This window comes from Symphalangus syndactylus, chromosome 1 (genome assembly GCF_028878055.3).
Source record: "Symphalangus syndactylus isolate Jambi chromosome 1, NHGRI_mSymSyn1-v2.1_pri, whole genome shotgun sequence".
Classification (NCBI taxonomy): Eukaryota; Metazoa; Chordata; class Mammalia; order Primates; family Hylobatidae; genus Symphalangus; species Symphalangus syndactylus.
This window is the reverse complement of record NC_072423.2, coordinates 138,901,710-138,924,346: the sequence shown is the minus strand read 5'-3', so window position 1 is coordinate 138,924,346 and position 22,637 is coordinate 138,901,710. Positions and strand designations below refer to the sequence as shown.

The 22,637-nt window shown below is 36.5% G+C and overlaps 1 protein-coding gene across 2 annotated transcripts in view; it reads right to left on the bottom strand.

Moving 5' to 3' along the window:
• ZNF385D (zinc finger protein 385D) overlaps positions 1 to 22,637 on the bottom strand; it is a 776,796-nt gene that overhangs the window by 691,452 nt on the left and 62,707 nt on the right. The window lies entirely within an intron of this gene.

The following is a 22,637-nucleotide window of genomic DNA, read 5'->3' as shown; positions in this document are numbered from 1 at the left end:
GTTTGTCTTCTCTAATAAACTGTGAGTTTATCAGGGAAAAAAAAAAACAAGTTCTCACATACGTCCCTCACTCCCCAAGGCTGGCAAATTATTTTTACAATATGTTTTTTATATATTTTATATATTATATACCGTACATATAATATATAAGTTAATAAATTTCTCATGCTGCTGACTTTTATACAACTAAAGTTAGGACTGATTTTCCTGTAAAATTTAAATAAAACTTTAAAACCATATAATTCAATTAATCATGTTAATTTAATAAGATGGATATTAGTATTTTCTCAAGATACTGCAGTTGTACAAACCTCTCTGATCACTGTGAAAGGACTCACTGCTAGCACTGGGACCATTTTTTCTTTTAACTACATGTCTGTCTTCCCTGATAAACTGTGAGTTTCTTGAGGGCAAGGGCCATGTCTAATCATCATTGGCTCACCAGTGCTTATAATTTTGCCAGAAACACAGTAATTTTTCAGTAAATTTTTGAAAACAAAAACACCCCAAGAATAAAATTACAGAGCTACAAAGTAAACATCTGCTCCACATGCTACTGAAGTCCTCCATGCTGCCCCAGGATGCCCTAGAGATAATACTATTCAACAATTTTGATAAAATTGTGTTCTCAAGCTACCTCTGTTTTTCTCTAAATGGGTGTGGGAAATTATCTTCAATAATTAACTTTTAAGTGTCTTGTTTGAATTTTGATGCTCTGGAGAACCAACATAATGTTATGAATCATCTGAGTGACCAAGAAAATTACAATTGAGTCCTATTTTGCAACTCAATGACCCACATTTGGGTTAGTGCTTGTGGACACATTAGTACTATGTCAAAGTCATGCAAAAACAATGGTGAAATAAAAATCTTATGATAGCACAACCCCCCGGTTGTGGCAGGAAAACTGAATCCTCTAATGGCCCACTATCAGAATGGCTAACTATGCCTTTCCATAGTTGAGGGGGGTGACTTTACACTGAAAGGGAAAATCTCACCTTGAGAAAATACTATTATCCATCCTATTAACATGATTAATTGAATTATATGGCTTTAAAGTTTTATTTAATAGGAAAATCAGTCCTGACTTTAGTTGTATAAAAGCCAGCAGCATGAGAAATTTATTCACTTGTATATTACATGTACAGTATATAATATATAAAATACATAAAATCACATTATAAAAATAATTTGCCAGCCTTGGGGAGTGAGGGACATATGTGAGAACTTGTTCTGTTTTCCTTTGAAAGGTGTCCATGTATTATTCAAGTTGGAGACAAATTGGTCCAGCTCTGAGGGAAAATGCATTCATGCCGCTGCAGTTGCCATCACCTCATGACGGATTCCAGCAGATGCATCTGTGAAAACCTTCTCTCCTCCTACGTATGGCATCCTCTGTAGAGTGCCATCACTCTCTCCTTTCACATTCACTAAAATTCCCTGAGTGTGTCTCCTGCTATCAAAGGCTACTTGAAAAAAAGGAGGATGTTTTATTACTTGTTCACTATAATCTACTTTGTTGATTCTTGTCACATTGCTCTGCTTTAGAGGAAGACTAATGACATTCTTCTGCAGGTAGTATTTTGATGTTTAAGCTCCATTTTTTAAATACAGCTATTTCTTCTATATCACTAACTGTAAATGTTTCATTCCGTATTTTACAACCGCATGATTTTGGCATACATTTTTTTGCTGGGATGTGTGCTTCTTAGTGATGTTTTCAATTCTTCATTTTTCAGAATTATGAATTTCTATTACATTCAACATAAAAACGACAACACGTAACGGTGGCACGAAAATGAGTCAAAAGTTGTGACTCTTTCCCTACCCGTAACTAGAAAGAAAAATGGTTCCAATCAAAAGCACTAGCAAATAAAGAATTGTTATGGGAGATAAATTGTACCACCTAGTAAATGTGAATCATATTCTGTGCCACAAAGTATACTATCTGAAAGTCTACTGTCTGAAACCAAAAAAGAGTCTCTGAACTTGAGCGAATTAAGTAAAAGCAGATTTTCTCCAGGGAATCCAGTGACTGCTGCTGTAACTGAAGAGAATGCTGGAGAACGGTCAATGTTTTACTAAAACCTGTTGCAACTTGCCACAATGTCTTTACGTTGACCAAGTATTATTAGAGAATGAAAGGAGTTTAGAAGATTAAAACTGCTAACATGTTTAAAATTAAACACTGTTTGAATAATTTTAAAATGTAATATTTTTTTTATAAGGAGATTTGGGGGCCAAGTATTCATTTTTACAGTCTAATGTACTTATCTATTTACATACCTGTGGCAAGGCTATGGGAAGTAGGCAGAAGGGATATAATCTTCTGTATTTCAGAACCATAAAATAGTATCATTAAAATGATACTTTTCTCTACCGAGAATATTAAGTGCCAAATAGCGTACATTTAACACACTTAATTAAACTCAGTAATTACTGCATATTGCCTTTTATTTTCAGAGATGAGTTGTATTAGTCAGGACTCACTAGATAAACACATATATATCTATATCTCTCTCTCTATATGTGTGTGTATACATATATAAATAATATATACATGTACATATACATACATACTTATATACAGAGAGACAGAGAGACTTATTGTAAGATATTGGCTCACACAGTTATGGAGGCTGAGAAATCCCACAGTCTGCTGTCTGCAAGCTGGAGACTCAGGAAAGCAGGTGGTGTAGTTTGAAGACCTGAAAGCCAGAGAGCTGATGGTACAGATCCCAGTTCAGGTCTGAGGGACTGAGAACCAGGACCACCACGGGCAAGAGATGACAGATATCCTGGCCCAACCAGTCAGGCAGAGAGTGAATTCAACCTTCCCCCACCTTTTTGTTCTATTAAGGTCCTCAATGATTGGGTGATGCCTACCCACACTGGGGAGGGCCATCTGCTTTACTCAGTCCAATTCCAAAGGTGCTCTTTTTGAGAAACACACTCACAGACAAAATAATGTTTAACTGGCTGGGCATCCTGGGACCTAGTCATGTTGACATATAAAATTAATCACCAATTAATATACTAGTTATTTTTAAGCCTCTGAATTTATCTAATTTAATAGTACACATCTGTTACTATTGTATTTTGAGTAATCATAAATAACTTTAATATTACTTTAATCATAAATAAGTTTTAGTAAATACAGTAGTATCCCTAGCATATTCTTACTGATTATTTATAGGATAAATCACCCCTAGGACTCTGAAACTCTGACTTCAGCATGAGAAATTCTGACTTGACAGGACTATAGCAGAACCCAGGTATTTGTGGCTCAAAAAGTCTCCATGGGCTGTTCTCACTTGCTACCTGAGTTGAAAATCACTGCCATAAATATTAGGTTGTAAGGAAACTGGTCATCGAAATAATCAGGTTTTTCCCAGTAACAAACCTATGCACTGAACACATAGTATCTATTCTACACAACACTTGGATGAAGTAAGGACAATTATTGCTTACATTTGAAAGATGATGAAACTGAGATACCATCTGCCCTTTGGTCACTGTTCTCCTAGGACCAGCTGAAAGGACACAAAAATCTTACATTTTCCAATCTCTGTCTCATACAATACAGAGTACCTGACTGGGCAGCCTGTTAGGACCTTTTTCCTTAAATTTCAGTGAGTAACTGTAAAAGGTTTGCTGTCTTCTTGCCAGATATGACTTTAGCTCCTGGGCATCTGATTTGATATCCTTATTAGTCAGCTTGAGTCTCTCCCTCACCAGTCCCTGCCTCCTTGGTTTAATACCAGCTCCAGAAAGCCAAGCCGTCAACCTGAGGCCAGCTGGCTGAAGGCCTGACCCCTTGCCTACTACTTATCAGTTGTAACCCCTGGAGTTGAACCTGTCTTCCAGAATCCCTACAAATTGCCTCATGCGACGCAACTGGATCTGTAACTTGATCTTTTACCTAATGCGGAGAAGCCTGACAACCTTGGATCAGTATCAGCATAGGCTACACTATTAACCATTACGATCCCTTAACTTGTGATTTGGACACTCATCCTTCATAAGAGTGGTCACCTAACTCTTCTTCTACTCTTGCTAGTTATGGTTAGTTGCCGCTCTCTCTGAAACATCTCTCTGACATGAGCTCCTGGCAGGTATAACTGCTTTAGCCAACTTATTTATGCAAAAAATGTGGAATGAGAGTTTTTTTTTTTTTTTTTTTTAGACAGAGTTTTGCTCTTGTTGCCCAGGCTGGAGTGCAATGGAGTGATCTTGGCTCACCACAACCTCTACCTCTTGGGTTCAAGCGATTCTCCTGCCTCAGCCCCTGAGTAACTGGGATTATAGGCATGTGCCACCACACCTAGCTAGTTTTTTATTTTTAATAGAGACAGGGCTTCTCCATGTTGTTCAGGCTGGTCTCGAACTCCCGACCTCAGGTGATTCGCCCGCCTTGGCCTCCCAAAGTCCTGGGATTACAGGCATGAGCCACCGCACCAAGCCTGGAATAATAGTTTTTAAAAGGCAATTTTCCTCTTGTCAGAAAATCATGTCAAATTTTCTAGATTTTTTTTCTGAGAGTGAGGACTGCAAAATAATTGATACATGGGGAAAAAAGCAAAGTTTATACATGGAAATATATTTTAAAAACTACTAATCTTAAAAAATTCTAGATTTTGATATAAAATAGGGTAAGTTAATAACTGAAGACTTTATATGCAAGTAGGAACCTAACCTGAGATGACTTCTTTAGTGACAACAAATTACATAATTTTATTTAAAATATAGAAACAACATATGCTTACTGCAGGAAAATATACAAAAATATGCATTAAAATATTAAATAATCCTATCAACAGCTATTTGCCAATTGTCAATTTATTTCCTTCTAGTCTTTTTTCTGTGCATGCGCTGTATGATGTCAACTGTATGTATATATTTCTCTACAGGTAAATTTTACATCCATATGTAGTGTGGTATTAATAGTGCTTGCTTATGTCTATATTTATATATGGAATTGCATGGTTTGAATGTGTCCCCTTCAAAATTCAGGTGTTGTCAATGTGATAGTATTATAATGGGGTGCCCTTAATAGGTGATTAGGCTGTGAGGACTCCTCCCTCATGAAAGTGATTAAGGCCCTAATGAAGAGGCTTCAAGCAGCTTTTGCCTATCTCCTGCCCTTCTGCTTTATACCACGTGAGGATGCAGAAAGAATGCCCTCACTAGACGTCAGTGTACTGATCTTAGACCCCCAAACCTCCAGAACTGTGAGAAGTAAATGTCTATTCTTTTTTTTTTTTTTTTTTTTTTTTTGAGACAGAGTCTTGCTCTGTCGCCCAGGCTGGAGTGCAGTGGCGCAATCTCGGCTCACTGCAAGCTTCGCCTCCCGGGTTCACGCCATTCTCCTGCCTAAGCCTCTCCGAGTAGCTGGGAGTACAGGCGCCCGCCACCACGCCCGGCTAATTTTTTATATTTTTTAGTAGAGTCGGGGTTTCACCGTGGTCTCGATCTCCTGACCTCGTGATCCGCCCTCCTCGGCCTCCCAAAGCCCTGGGATTACAAGCGTGAGCCACCGCGCCCGGCCAGTCTATTCTTTATAAATTACACAGTGTCAGGCATTCTGTTATAGCAGCATGAAGTGAACTAAGATGCAGAATAAACTGAAATATTTGTGTGTCTGCATACATACACACAACTATAGAGGCCACAATGTTTTACTTTGCTTTATTTACACTAGCAATTTCTTATTCATTTTAATCCACAATTTTGGTCAGAACATCTGTCAAGTATTCGAGTTTCTTGGAAGATGTGTTTATTAACACAGAAACTATACATATAATGAAGGGTTTTTTTTTTTTTTTTTTTCATGATCTGTCAAGACATAAAACTTCCTTAAGAGGAAAGAAGTAAGGGTATGAAATGAAACTATAGCTTCCTGATGACAGAGATTAAAAGATCTGAATGAGTGGACACATTATTAATCTTGGCCATTTCATGAAAAGACATCGCAAACGAGTGCAATGCATGTGGAACTAAGGATTTTACATTTGGATAACTCAGTTCAAATTCAAACTTTACCACTGACTAAGACAGTGGCCTTAGAAAAGTTATTTAACCTCTCTAAGGTCAATTCTCTCATCTGTGAAGTGAACATAGTTTATAATTACTTCACCAAGTTATAAAGTCTAAATAAGATGAATATAAAAAACATGTAGCAGGCTGGGTGCAGAGGCTCACGCCTGCAACCCCAGCACCCTGGGAGGCTGAGATGGGTGGATCACTTGAGGTCAGGAGTTCGAGACCAGCCTGGCCAACATGGTGAAACCCTGTCTCTACTAAAAATACAAAATTAGTTGGGTGCGGTGGTAGGTGCTTGTAGTCCTAGCTACTTGGAAGGCTGAGGCAGGAGAATCGCTTGAACCTGGGAAGCAGAGGTTGCAGTGAGCCAAGATTACACCACTGCACTCCAGCCTGGGTGATAGAGCGAGATTGTGTCTCAAAAAACAAAACAAAACCATGTAGCAATAATGATTGTACAGACTAACGACTCAATACATAGTAGTTATTATTTGTCTCCATCTATAATACCCCCTCTTCACTGAGGTGTCCCTATTAGGGAAGGAAACCATATTTGACTTCTGCTCTTTGAAGCTGCAGGTAACTAAAATTAACTCTTGCTGATGGCAGGCCATTTTTGGAAGGTGAATGACTCAGTCAGAGGTCCAGTCCTACACATTCATTCATTCACTTATCAACCCAATAATGATTTACTAATCTTTAGTATGTTTGCTAGGCATTACAAAAATATGAACATATAAGGATACATATAACATGTCACCTTGTACATGGACATTTAATGTAAGTCTCTAATGTATCACAGCTTATAGCTACCATTACAGAAGCATGTATACAGTAAAGCTTGAGCTTTTTGAGGACAACATTACATCTTCTTGCTGGGTAGTGGAGAGAAAGCATTTTAGAGCTAATGATGTTTGGAAAGGAATAAGTCTTTGCCAGATAGATTGGGCTGAGGCAAATAGGGTTTTTCTCAGATGAAGAAGTGAAGGTGAAGAGGATTTGAAAAAAATGTCTCCTATTATTACTGTGTGGGAGTCTAAGTCTCTTTCTAGGTCTCTAAGGACTTGCTTTATGAATCTGGGTGCTCCTGTATTGGGTGCATATATATTTAGGATAGTTCAACTCTGGGCAAGGACTTCATGCCTAAAACACCAAAAACAATGGCAACAAAAGCCAAAATTGACAAATGGGATCTAATTAAACTAAAGAGCTTCTGCACAGCAAAAGAAACTATCATCAGAGTGAACAGGCAACCTATGGAATGGGAGAAAATTTTTGCAATCTACTCATCTGACAAAGGGCTAATATCCAGAATCTACAATGAACTCAAACAAATTTACAAGAAAAAAATAAACCACCCCATCAAAAAGTGGGTGAAGGAGATGAACAGACACTTCTCAAAAGAAGACATTTATGCAGCCAAAAAACACATGAAAAAATGCTCATCATCACTGGCCATCAGAGAAATGCAAATCAAAACTACAATGACATACCATCTCACACCAGTTAGAATGGCCATCATTAAAAGTCAGGAAACAGCAGGTGCTGGAGAGGATGTGGAGAAATAGGAACACTTTTACACTGTTGGTGGGACTGTAAACTAGTTCAACCATTGTGGAAGTCGGTGTGGCGATTCCTCAGGGATCTAGAACTAGAAATACCATTTGACCCAGCCATCCCATTACTGGGTATATACCCAAAGGACTATAAATCATGCTGCTATAAAGACACATGCACACGTATGTTTACTGCGGCACTATTCACAATAGCAAAGACTTGGAACCAACCCAAATATCCAACAACGATAGATTACATTAAGAAAATGTGGCACATATACACCATGGAATACTATACAGCCATAAAAAGGATGAGTTCATGTCCTTTGTAGGGACATGGATGAAGCTGGAAACCATCATTCTCAGCAAAGTATCACAAGGACAAAAAACCAAACACCGCATGTTCTCACTCATAGGTGGGAACTGAACAATGAGAACACATGGACACAGGAAGGGGAACATCACACACCGGGGCCTGTCATGGGGTGGGGGGAGGGGGGAGGGATAGCATTTGGAGATATACTTAATGTTAAATGACGAGTTACTGGGTGCAGCACACCAACATGGCACATGTATACATATGTAACAAACCTGCACGTTGTGCACATGTACCCTAAAACTTAAAGTATAATAAAAAAAAAAAAAAGAAAAAAATGTCAAGGAAACTATAGGTACAGTGTGATGCGTGAGGCGCTACTGAGGGGAATATGGTAGGATATAAGGCTGTCAAGAAAGGTATAATTTAGCTGAGAGTCTTGAATATAAAGACAAGAAACGTAAAATGGATTTTACAGATGGTTTTGAAAAGTGATGTCTGAAGACTTTTGGGCTGTGGTATTTAGTTTCATCAAACTGAGAAAGGCCACTCTAGTGTCATTGTTAAAGGCAAATTAAAATGCTATTAATTCAGACATTGTCACTGAGACTATCACAAACATTCAGCCTAAAATGGATGAAAATCTACAGTAAAGCAGTGACATATTGAGGCTCCATGTTGGATTTTTTTTTTTTTTTTGTACTCTCAGGAGACTGTTTTGTGCTTTCCAAATTTGGAAAGCATCTATAAACTGCTATATTTACTTAGGAATATTCAAGAAAAGATTAGAAACTTCTAGAAGGCAGAAATCTGCCCTGTGAACTTGGTAAATGTAAGTTTACTAAATATGTATGAGAGCTTCAATTTAGTAAGTTCAAACAGATGCTAGCAGAGCAGTAACCAGGATGAGGACACATGGATTGGACAAAGCAGAAAATGAGCCCTACCACAGGGATTGGCAAACTACTGGGGTACACACATGGTGACACAATCATCAAATGTCATTCTGTTCACACTCAGAAAAGGCCGCATGGAAGTGATAGAAAACTGTTGGATCAGGCACTGTTCAGTGCTTTTCCTAATTTACCATCTTGGCATTTTGTTCAACTATTGCTGAATCCCTATATATTTCCTTTCACTGACTCAGTGAATTTAACACTTGGTTTTGTTGTTAGACTTACACTGTCTTTGTAGATGGCAGGCTTAAATCATAAAAAACTAGAAGACATCACATCAAACTTTTATTTATTTTCTCTTTTATCCCTTCTGACTATTTTCCAAATGCTTTTGCTTAGGACTCTTGTGAAACCCTGAACAGTGAAACACAGAGTTAACTCACTGTTCTATTGGTTTTATAAACCACAGAGAGCTGGGTTTACAGGACAGAGAACACACTACTGAGAAGTGAAAAGCACAGAAGAAAATACATTCAGTTCCAGTGCTGGCTTGTCTACTTCCATCAAATGCAGCCAAGTCATCAAAAAATAGAAAAGTCAGCTGTGCTAATATGCATAAATTAATCAGACATTTTACCCTGCTCTAATCTTGAAGGACTGCAACAAAATTCACTTTACCTGAGCACTGATAAAGGGCAGTCAAGCTGCTGCAGCAAAAGCAAATAAATTAACATGTAAATGCAAGCAAGGTGTCAGTTTTTTGAAACTTAGAAACTGTTAAGACTATTGTTTAACAGAGTATTATTTATTGTTCTTATACCTGATTAGCTTTAGCTGCGTATTTAAACCTCTCCTTTTTGCACGGATTATAATGAGAATAATTTCTGAATCTCATAGTCTGAAAAATTAAAATAATTAATGAATAACCACAAGAAATCTCTGCATTGCCTAACAAATTTAGACCAATCATGGCCCTCCAACCATCAGAAATCAGAGGAAATAATGCACAGAATTATTGTACGGCATATACTTTTTAGAGGACATAAAAAGAATGATAGCGGTGGGTGATAGCATTACTAAATCACACCAGTAATTCTTAATTTCTTGTTGATAGGCAAAATTATATTTATCAATTTATTAATGTATGTAAATCATGTATTAATATTGCAGTTTTGTAATTATCCATATCAGCTATGTAAGTGTTATACTTAGTATAAGTATTTTGATACTTAGCTTTATTTTTATTCTTTATAAATAAATAAGGGTTTGATATATGCAGATGCAATCTGGAACAATGAAGAAGGGTGGAATAGGGAGAAAGCTACACATAGAAGATGAAGAGTCATGAGTTCCATTCTCAGGAAAGGCTAAAATCTTTGAATGGAATGTCAAGAAATACAAACTTCATTATTTGTTAAGCCTGTTTTACTCAGAGAATGAACTGCCACCCTTCCCATGGGAAAAAAAACATAGAAGCAATTTTCTACCCAGTTCAGGTCCACTTCAGTAAATCCATAGATGAACAAATGACAGTTATACGTTATACATGGGTAGAGAATGTGAACATGCCTAACAAGTACAGAACTTTAGCCTCTTCTTCAACTAACTAGCTGTGTGGTCTTGTTCAACCCCAATAATCTCTCGGTCTCATTTGTGGAAATGAAGTAGATTGGACCCAAACTGACAAATCATTTACACATCAAGTGCCAACGATGACCTGTAAAAAGCTGCTTGGTGCTCTGTGTTGAAATAGAATGTGTACTTGTGTCATGGCTCAACAAGTAGGAATGGGGGTGGGCTAGGGGCTTTTGCAGTTCAAGTGCTGCTATTTGCTACTCCTGAATTGGTTTATTTCTGAGTAATTTCTCATTCTAAATCTTTCTGACTCTATGATTTAACGTGAAGATAATAGGTAACGCTGCAACACTAAGGAAAGCAGGCTTTATGAAAGGTTCCAGTACCTAAAAATATCACTTTCAACTACACTACCTTATATAGCGTTTAAATTTCTCTAATTGTTCATTTTTTTTAGTTAAGGCAATGAATTACCGGAACTATACCATGGTTCAAGTGAATTGATGAACTTAGCCAACCTATGATGATAGAAAGTCTTGGGAGAAATTAGATCTATAATAAACATATTTATGTAAGTAAAAAGAAGAAAAGTTTCATAAAGAACTTTCGGGACATTACTGTCAATAAAGATAGTGCTGACTGAGACAGTGAGCAGCACAGCAACCAGGAAAGCACAGGACCGGTCTTGTTGCCAAAAACTAGGAGTGTCTTAGAAGCCAGACATGAGGTGTTGACCAAATACAAAAAAGGTACACAGATACAGATATAAAAGAAAACTCACTTTGGGAGGCCAAGGCGAGTGGATCACGAGTCAGCAGATAAAGTCTCTTCTGCTAAAGGAAGTTAAGACAATTTAGCGCTTTTTCAAGACTGAATACATCAACAGAGGGCATTCCTATTACCCAGAATTACAGCTCATTTTTCTACCTTGCTAAATGTAGGTTGAAAGATCTAAATAAAAATAATAGAGTACATTCATTGGAACTAGAATCACCAACCACATCAATGAAGGGTTTCTTTTACCTTTAATATAATCAAATTGAGAAAAGTAATATATATGATTCTATAAATGTTATAAATATTAACAGTATTAAAAATCATTAACATTTAACAACATAAGGGAGAAAACATAAATCATACGCACTATGACCATTTAAAATGAAAATTTACAGTAATTGGATGAAAACACAAAACTTCATCTAAATGTCAAATATCTGTTAAAGACTAAGTGAAAATTATTATTGTTTGTATGCTTACTTCTCTCCATTAAACATTATGTATAAGGATTTACATAAAATTAAATATTTATATTGGTGAAATATAAATGATTCTTAATTCACATAACATTTGCATATATAAAATGTGATACATAGAAATTTGATAAACAGTCTGTATTTGGTAACCTAAATAAAGGCATGATTTACTCCCATCTACCTATCCATTTGATCATCATTTAACCAATATGTATCGCGGTACCTATCATGTTTTACATTGTGTTTTCCCAGAAATAATAAAAAGATAATGACTTGAGTAGTGCAAGTAGTTTATTTGGGAAGTGATCTCAGGAAGCATTAGGTATTAGGAAAGAGAGACAGGAAATGAAAAGAAGCCAATGGAAGATACATTAATGAGCAGATCACTGTTGTGAGCAAATGGGGCTCAATCCCACTGGTGGCCATTAGAAGACAGTTTGTGTGGATTATATCTCAGAGTTCTCCCAGGTCAGGGGTGAGGATGCTGGGGTATTTTTCTACTAACTTTGAATAGTTATTAGTAAATTGCTAACGTTTGAATGTTTGTGTTCCTCCAAAATTCATGTTGAAACTTAATCTCCAATTCAATAACATTAAGAAGTTGGGCCTTTAGGAGGTGACTAGATCCTAAGGACCTCTTTTGTGGATGGGATTAAGACATTTATAAAAGAGCCTTTACAGGGCATCTGGCAGCCCTTTGCCCTTCAGCCTTCCACCATGTGAAAGCATAGCAAGAAGGGCCTCGCCAGACACTAAACGCTAGCTTCTTGATCTTTTACTCTGCAGCCTCCAGAAGTGCAAGAAATCAATCTCTTCTCTTTTTTCTATAAATTAGCCAGTTTCAAGTATTTCAATATAGTGACATGAACAAACTAAGATAGGGTGTCAACTCACTGGCACTTCTAAACTTGCCCACTGTGTATTCTCCCATGGCCAGAGAAATCTGTCAAGCAGACCATTACAGGGCCTGACAGACAAGAAGTCATTTGTAGAAACTGATCACCTAGCAGATTGGGTCAGGCCATGAGCAAAATTTACAAGAACTGGGGAGAATGTTACACATTACACAGAAAAAATTGAAACAGAGAATTTGTCTTTGTGAAATTTCCAGTAAAACGGGTAAACTTTGGAAATCAATGATTATAATACAATAGAGAATGACCAAAATGAAGTTTGTGCACAAGTAGAAAGGGAACATAGGTGTCCTTTGGATTTTATTTAAAAATCACTGCAATATTTGAGCCCAAATTATTTTGTATCATACAGTTGCTGCCTCTCACCTTTAATTTTATAGAGAATTTAAGAAAATGGCCATTTTCAAGATATTTCAAATGATAAGACAAAATGCTGTACGGCAGCTATAATTAATAATGGCAAAGGGAACTGATTACATGTTGCCAGTTACATCAGAGAAAGTTAAAGAGATTTTACTGGAGCTGAATCTCATAAGATTCCAGTAAACCATATTGAGAAGTTTAGAAGCTTGGTTAGCTTTTCTGCAAAGTCTAAAATGTAGTAGTAGATTTCCCAATGTAAAGAAAAATATCGCAAGGACAAAAAACCAAACACCGCATGTTCTCACTCATAGGTGGGAATTGAACAACGAGAACTCATGGACACAAGAAGGGGAACATCACACTCCAGGGACTGTTGTGGGGTGGGGGGAGGGGGGAGGGACAGCATTAGGAGATACACCTAATGCTAAATGACGAGTTAATGGGGGCAGCAAACCAACACGGCACATGGATACATATGTAACAAACCTGCACATTATGCACATGTACCCTAAAACCTAAAGTATAATAATAAAATTAAAAAATTTAAAAAAAAAGAAAAATATGTACAGCTTTAGTCATATGACCTCTGAAGCACTTTGGTGATTTAATCATCATCAGGAAAAACCACTAGCAGCAAGGTTTAACCTACTAAGAAAACAGGTTTTTGTTTTCTTAAAAGAAAACTATCTTTGCAATTTTTGATGTCGTCAATACTTTAAAGCGAGATGATGCCTATACCAAAAGCTGTCCGAGGTTGCAGCCACGACCACTTCCAAACTAAAGCTGGAAGCTTAATAATGACCTATTGGGGATAAACTTTTACATCTCAGAAGCAGAATTAACTCCTGTATTTTCCTGTGTTCCTATAAAAAGTTCAAGCATTGGAAACTATCAATATTTACACATAAGTATGATTTTAACCATGCTAGGGTAGGATAATAATCTTTATAAATCAGTGAATTTTTATAATAATACATGTTTAAAATTAGAGAGCTTTTAGAAAAAAGCTCTCAAGTTATAAATTTTTCTTTGTGTTCTCTCCTAAATCTATTTTATATAGATTTCCCATATGTCTACATTTGACACTTAACACCAAATAACACTTTTTATTGAAGTCACATTTACTAAAACCCATGGAGTAAGACATTCAGTAGTTAACATACTCCTTTTTTCCATTAAGAAGTTTGCTCCAATTCAAGAACCACTCAGATTATTTTGTCCATTACGTGCATGAATGAATGCATTCTGCAACATTCTCTAAAGGAAAGAAGGAATTTAAGGCTTCCTGCAAAAATATACACAATAAAATGTAGTAAAAGTGGGTGAAGAAAACAGAAAAAAGAGAAAATGTACAGAAAGGAGAAGATATAAAGAAATGTGAGAGACGAAATTACACAAAATTTCTTAGAACTGAGGCAACATTTGAACGTAAGCTTTCTAACAACCAAGGCAAAGACAGAACCATCACACATCGTTGATTTGAAGAGATTATCAGATAAAACCAAAATTCGTCAGTCTAATCTGAAATGTAATGCAAAATTTAGAGATACATTTATTCCACAAAACCTAGCATATATAGTGACAATGTCCTCAAAATTACAGTTTTTATAAATATGATGAAAGGTTTATAAGGCTATTTCTGATAAGCTCTTTATAGAAATTATCTGTAACACTAAAACTTATAATAAAAACACTTACTGAGTTGTTACCATGTGCTAGTCACTTTACTAAGTGTTTAGGTCATTTGGCCATCATAACCACCCTATACAATGGTTAAAATTTATTACCCTCTTTCAACAAATTAGGAAAATAGCTTAGGAAAGTTAAATAAATTGTCCAGGATCATATATCTGTTAGAGGCATGGAAAGAATTCAAACTGACCCCAAATTCAGGCTTTAAGATGCCAGGCTTTAGGAGTTCCCACTGGTGAGGCTTTATGTCACGGTATCTAAAACATACTTATGTTAACAAACAGAAAAATCCAGCAATACGGAGCTTATGTAAATATTTTAAATTATTACAAGTAGAATTGTGCTTTGGCTCTCATAGGATTTGGGCTCCCTAAGGGATTAAATAGGAACTCAGAGCAATATACTTTGAGCAATATAACTTCTTAATGTTCCTTCCAAGATAAGCAGGTTGCAAAATGGGTTCTTTGAAACTGAATGGGTAAACTTGTTTTGTATGAGTGTTAGCTGTGAGCTAACTAAATTGTGGGGGATGGTTACACGAATTATGATTTTGAAATTAAGAACAGGCTTATCTCTCTGGCTTGAGGAGGAAAAGACAGAGAATAGGCATCTTCCTCAACTAAAACTGGCACGAAATGATTAAATAACAGGTTAATAGGAAAGGTGTCTGAATTCACACTGATTTATTCCACTAATTATTTTTTTACAAAAAAAGATATTCTTTTAACTTTAAATTAGACTTAAATTGAATATTTTAGATATTCACTTTTAAATAAACTTAATGGTTACAAATTTCTAACTTAATATTACTGGTAATATTACCATTGATTATTAAGAATAATATTTATTAAGAATAAGTATTTACACGAAAGGATGTCCATTATTCCCAATAAAAGAAGAAATTAAGAAAAATATTAACTTTTCTATATTACAGCATTTAGATGACAAAGGGAGAAATCTTTTTATGTAATATAATCGTAACAATCATTTAAAGGATTTGTGGATTTTAAAAACGGAATTTCATGTGGCACAATTCCTTAACATCTGAACCCGGTACTCTACTGCCCTCTCATGGATATTATAGAAGTAGCAAGAAGAATAAAGTCAACTTAAAAAAGGTCAACAAAATGAAATTTGTTTAAATAAAACCTGTGATTTGTAACAGACACACGATTAAATAAGTATTTTTATGCAGAATACTGTTTTTATGAAATGTCATAAAATGTTTAAACACAGGTACTTTAAATAATTATGAAGTAAAATAAATGAAGCGTACTTTACTTATAGAATTGCGAACTACGGAATTGCTAATGTCCCTCTTATTCCAAAATCCCATTGTTCTAAAGTACGCCATTATTTCCCTGAGTTTAGTAGTCTCAGGTGACTGGCACAGAGGAAATAACTTTAGTTTGGTAATCCCTCCAAACCATAAATTGCTTTGCCATAATTGATAAATTTCTTCACGGAACAAAAAGTAAGAAATCTTAGAAAACTATAAATATAAGTAGAAATCCAAGCATGGTGCTTAACATCCGAGATTGCGTTTGTGAGGTGAGGGAGGGAGTGAAAACATGGTTGCTGCATATAGTTGTACAGGTTGCAGACTGTACATCTCCAAAGGGTGTTGCCTAGATGAGACATTTTAAAATGACTGCCCACATGTAAATTACATCATTAGGTATACTTCTAGTATTTTGAATTAAGCAATTCAACCTTTTTTCCCAATGATATCGGTAGGAGGTTAGGGAAATTCATTCATGGTGGTGTGGAAGAACAACCTCTCGATGGTTAAGACAAACAAAGAGCAGATAGCTATTGTGTCTCTGAAGCCTGATATCCCTGATCTGACCTAGCACCTCTTCAGTTAACAGTCACAGTTCTGGGTTTAGAATTTCACAGGCCTTAGGAACGTGATGTAAGCACTATTTTAACACTGTTTCTTAATTCATTTCATACATACAAATTCGAGCATTTCACACGTACTTTCTATTACTGCTTTGTAGATAAAAGTTTTTAGAAATATTTGCAAGTCTTATCGTTGACCAGACTGAAACATTTTTAGTTTTTAACATGGAATATGATCAGAGACATAAGAAACTATCACCTGCTATTGTACTGTTTTTTCAGGGATTACCTAATTCTAAAAAACTGAATATTAATTATCTTAAGTATAAAGGAATCAAGTCCAGATTAACTGTCCTACAGGGGCTGCAAAGCCCAGCGATACGGCGCCCTGTGGTGCTGCCAAGAATACCACCTGCCTCATGAACTTTGCCACTGGCACTGGCTTCAGAAGGAATCTGCTTGGAACTTAATATAGAAAAAATACTTTGTCAGCTACTTAACATGGATTAAGAATATAAATCAACATCTTCATTACTATAAAATTAGTCAAAAGAAATGTTAAATAAAAATACAAGGCATTGACTTATGTCTCAGGCCAAATCTGTAAAATCGTATCTTCTTGTCATATAAACTGAAATGCAGTCTACAGTAATTTACTACTATTTTAATCTTAAAATGTTATATTTAGACATAATTTGTTGGGGGGAATATGCTTGTGTTTGTGAATGCTTAAATAATGTATTAATAATTCTTACCACCTTTTATTGCTCTATCCTCTATTTTTTTCAATTGGTTTTGATTCTATAATGGCCTTCTCCTCTAGCTGTTTAGAGCTGCTCTCTCTTGAGTCACTGTCTGTCCCTAAATAGATCATTTGCTCTTCTTTTATAGATGGCTTATGGTTACTTCAGCCACCGTGCAGGACAGGTTGCTGGGGCCTCTTAGGCAGTGGTAGATTGGAAGATAGGCTGTTTCATTATCTCTCCAGTAGATTTTGTGTCACGGGATTCCCTGGGATTTCTCTGCTGAACTGTTTTAGGAGATATCTGATGAGCTTTTATTAGTATTTATTCAGCGTCTACTGCATATTAGGTATTGTGGCTTTTTAATCTTTTTAATTTCTGAGACAGGATCTCACATTGTAACCCGGGCTGGATTGCAGTGGTATGATTTTGGTGATCCTCCTGCCTCAGCCTCCCAGGTAGCTGGGACCACAGGCATGCGCCAACATGCGCCAACAACTCCATTTTTTTTCTTCTTCTTTTTTTTTTTTGGTAGAAACAGGATCTCACTATCTTAACCGGATTAGTCTTGAAGTCCTAGTCTCAAACCACCCACCTGATTCAACCTCCCAAAGTGCTAGGATTACAGGTGTGATTCACCACATCCTGCTGCATTTTTTTTTTTTTTAATGTGGGGGACTTAATGAAGATAGAGTGCCTTAGTTTACTAGGGCTGCCACAACAAAATACCATAGACTGGTGGCTTAAACAACAGACATTTATCCCTCACAGCTGTGGAGGACAGAAGTCTAAACTTCAGGTGTTGGAAGTTTGGTTTCTCCTTTGGCCCCTTTCCTTGGCTTGCAGATGACACCTTCCCACTGGGTCCTCACAGGACATTTGCTTTGTGTGCTGCATCCCTTCCTCTTCTTATGAGGACACCAGTCATGTTGGATTAAGGGCTATACTCTTATGACCTCGTATAAGCTTAATTACTTTTTAAAGAGTTCTATCCTCAGGTAGTGTCACACTGGGGATTAGGGCTTCAACATATCTACTTAGAAGAGACACAATTCAACTTTTAATACGCAGCACAGCACTTAAATATTCCAGCTTTGAGTTCAGACCACCATAGTGTGAATTCCATCTCTACTCTTTACTAGCTGCACGATACTGCACAAATCATTTAAAAGAAAACTAAGCTGTCTGAACGCATTCACCTAAATTTAGTGAGTAATAATATAATCCAGCTTACAGTGCTATCACTTATTTCAATTAATACTAAAACAAAAACCTCTTTGAGGCAGTTCTTAAGAAAAAGCTTTAAATATTTTTTCTTACTTACCGTTTATACCCATAAGACATTTCATAGGAACCGAAACAAGCCCTTGAAAAATATTTTTAAATGAGTACAATATTAAAAACAATGATTTTTAATGGCAGAAGAGAGCTTTGAGACCATCTTTTTTACACCCATAAACCAAAATGAATCACCAAGTTGTATTTTTCTTCTGACTGGACCATATTCAATATCTGAAAGACTACTGAAAATAACACATAGAAATGCAAAGTTGCTTTATATCTAAATTATTTTTATTTAAAGACAGCCTGATAAAGCCACCTAGTTGTTGCCTACTGTGAATTATGTTTTTCTAAAACAATGTGTTTTCATTTTATATCAACTTCATCATTAAAGCCCAAAGCTGAAGAACCATAATTTCAACCTTCCTCTTTCACTTACTTCTAAACACTCACTGTCTTAGCGATCTGTAAAGAATTGACCAGCCAAGCACTGAAGCACAAAGACAAATAGATCAATAGTCCTCCTGCAAGCGCTTACAGCAGAGAGAGAAACCCTGTTTCCCTTCATTTCCTACCACACAGGACCTCATGCATGAATCAATCTGGAGTCTGCAGCCCCCAGATTTAACTCAGCATGCATAATCAGCAAGAACTGCTGAAGTCTTTGATTAAACTTTTAAATTGCCTCTTAATATGATGTAAATGGAAAAAGGTATTGATTAAAGAACCTTAAAATGGTAACCTGTTAAAATAAGAAAGGAAAAATGCTTTGAGTTGGTGAGCCTGTATAGAAAGATGACTAGTGTGAACAATGCACAAATGATCTCCAATGCACAAAATGCAAAACAAACAGTAATCATACCTACTGGTCCTCATGTTCATGGGCTTGCAAAACTTAGGGGAAGTTGTTGAATGATGTGATTTTTTTTTTTTTAATAATGAAAAGTGAGAATTGCTGGGAAAACATAATCCCCTGTAACTGGGCATTTTAAAACTTTTCTTTCCCTTTCTCTTGGGTTTCAACATATAACCTTGAAGCAAACTGCAACAGCTTTTTCCTTTAGCCTTAAAACAGACTCTACATCCCTCACTTTCTCACTGTATATATTCCCTTTACATTTATCCAGTTGTATGCTAGTATCTAACTATGTGTCTTAGAAGTTCGAGGGGCTAATCTTAAGACAGACAGACCAAGTCTGGAGACCCAGCTACAGAATTCCAGAGATTAATTCAAAGTGGCTAGTGAACAACCTGATCATTACTGAGGCAACATCAGCCCAAGGTGGGGTGGATTGGGACCCATGATAGCCACTAGAGCAACACACACAAATATCGTCTCAGCCCAATTTTTGCCTGACTTCTTTATCAAGTTTTCTTTTTTTAAATCCCTTCCTTCCCCCCCAAAATCAAAGCTTTTACCTTGGGTAAAAATCTGACTGCTTCCCCTTTACTAGTTTTAGTTAATAAGTTTACCTGACTTCAAACTATACTACAAGGCTACAGTAACCAAAACAGCATGGTACTGGTACCAAAACAGAGGCATGGATCAGTGGAACAGAACAGAGCCCTCAAAAATAATGCCACATATCTACAACTATCTGATCTTTGACAAACCTGACAAAAACAAGAAATGGGGGAAGGATTCCCTATTTAATAAATGGTGCTGGGAAAACTGGCTAGCCATATGGAGAAAGCTGAAACTGGATCCCTTCCTTACACCTTATACAAAAATTAATTCGAGATGGATTAAAGACTTACATGTTAGACCTAAAACCATAAAAACCCTAGAAGAAAACCTAGGCAATACCATTCAGGACATAGGCATGGGCAAGGACTTCATGTCTAAAACACCAAAAGCAATGGCAACAAAAGCCAAAATTGACAAATGGGATCTAATTAAACTAAAGAGCTTCTGCACAGCAAAAGAAACTACCATCAGAGTGAACAGGCAACCTACAGAATGGGAGAAAATTTTCACAACCTACTTATCTGACAAAGGGCTAATATCCAGAATCTACAATGAACTCAAACAAATTTACAAGAAAAAAACAAACAACCCCATCAAAAAGTGGGCAAAGGACATGAACAGATACTTCTCAAAAGAAGACGTTTATGCAGCCAAAAAACACATGAAAAAATGCTCATCATCACTGGCCATCAGAGAAATGCAAATCAAAACCACAATGAGATACCATCTCACACCAGTTAGAATGGCCATCATTAAAAAGTCAGGAAACAACAGGTGCTGGAGAGGATGTGGAGAAATAGGAACACTTTTACATTGTTGGTGGGACTGTAAACTAGTTCAACCATTGTGGAAGTCAGTGTGGCCATTCCTCAGGGATCTAGAACTAGAAATACCATTTGACCCAGCCATCCCATTACTGGGTATATATCCAAAGGACTATAAATCATGCTGCTATAAAGACACATGCACACGTATGTTTATTGTGGCACTATTCATAATAGCAAAGACTTGGAACCAACCCAAATGTCCAACAGCAATAGACTGGATTAAGAAAATGTGCCACATATACACCATGGAACACTATGCAGCCATAAAAAAGGATGAGTTCATGTCCTTTGTAGGGACATGGATGAAACTGAAAACCATCATTCTCAGTAAACTATCGCAAGGACAAAAAACCAAACACTGCATGTTCTCACTCATAGGTGGGAATTGAACAATGAGAACACATGGACAAAGGAAGGGGAACATCACACCCTGGGGACTGTTGTGGGGTGGGGACAGGGGGGAGGGACAGCATTATGAGATATACCTAATGCTAAATGACGAGTTAATGGGTGCAGCATACCAACATGGCACATGTATACATATGTAACAAACCTGCACATTGTGCACATGTACCCTAAAACTTAAAGTATAATAATAATAATTAAAAAAAAAGTTTACCTTCTTTCTACCAGAATTTGCTCTTACTAATTGAAGCCTGCAAGTGACAAGCATTAGGACCTGCATTCGGTTAAAGTCATAAAAGGCTTTCCATTTTTACTCTAGAAAATTGTTTTTTTTTCCACTGTAATTGATTCTGGATTTTATAGAAGTAACTAGTTGTGGATCTCATTTCCCAATAATAGTATTCTCTCAAATATAAAATTATAGTAAGTATATCAAATGAAATATTTTCTACTATGAAAAATGTATGTATTGACTCCAGTCATACGAAAAATACTGAGCACTAAATATATGTCAGAATCTTTTCTAGGTGCTGATGATACAGCCATAAAGAAAAGTCACAAAGCTGTCTGCATTTGTAGAGCTTAATTTCAAAAACGGAAAGAGAAAAAAAATAAGATAACAAGTATCACATAGGGTTTCTTGAATAATAAGTTCTATGGAAGAAAGAAGACCAGAGAGTATATGTATGGGGGAGGTAACAATTTGGATATGGAAAGTACCAAGAAAGGCCTGCTGAGATGGTGACATTTGAGTCACATGCTAAAGAGGGTGAGGAAATGAGTCACGCATGCAATTTTCTGAAAATACTTTAAACAGAGGCAACATCAAATGCAAAGGCCCTGAGGTAAAAATCAAGCTTCCTTTGCATTGGCAAAAGACGAAGTAAAGCAGTATGGGTGAATGCCATAAGTGACTGGGAAAGGAGCAAGAAATAATTTAAGAAAAGTATTAGGAGATAAGATCATATAGGGCTTTGGAGGCAACTTTAAAAGACTACTTTATTCCAAATGCAATGGGTTGTCATGGAGGACTTTGAGCAAAGGAGGAATAGCATTTGACATCTGTTCTGATGGAAACACTCTGGATGATGAGTTGATAGATTGTTGGGAGTGATTAGAATAGCATAAGACGAGATGCAATGGGATGAGACAGGATGGAAGAGAAAAGAGAAGAGAAAAAGTGGAGGGGAGAAGGGGGGTTGACTGAATTACCAAGATGGTAAGAGGAGTAGATCTTAAAGTGAGAAGTTCAAGAGTACAGTTTTACACAAGTTACATTTGAGATATTTATTTATATAGTTATTTAGTTTTTAAAATCTTTATGGGTACATGGTAGGTGTATATATTTATGGGATATTTTGGTGTATATATTGATGAGGTAAGTGTATATATTTGTGAAATATTTCGATACAAGCATAAAACGTGTAATCATATCACGGTAAATGGGGTATGCATCACCTC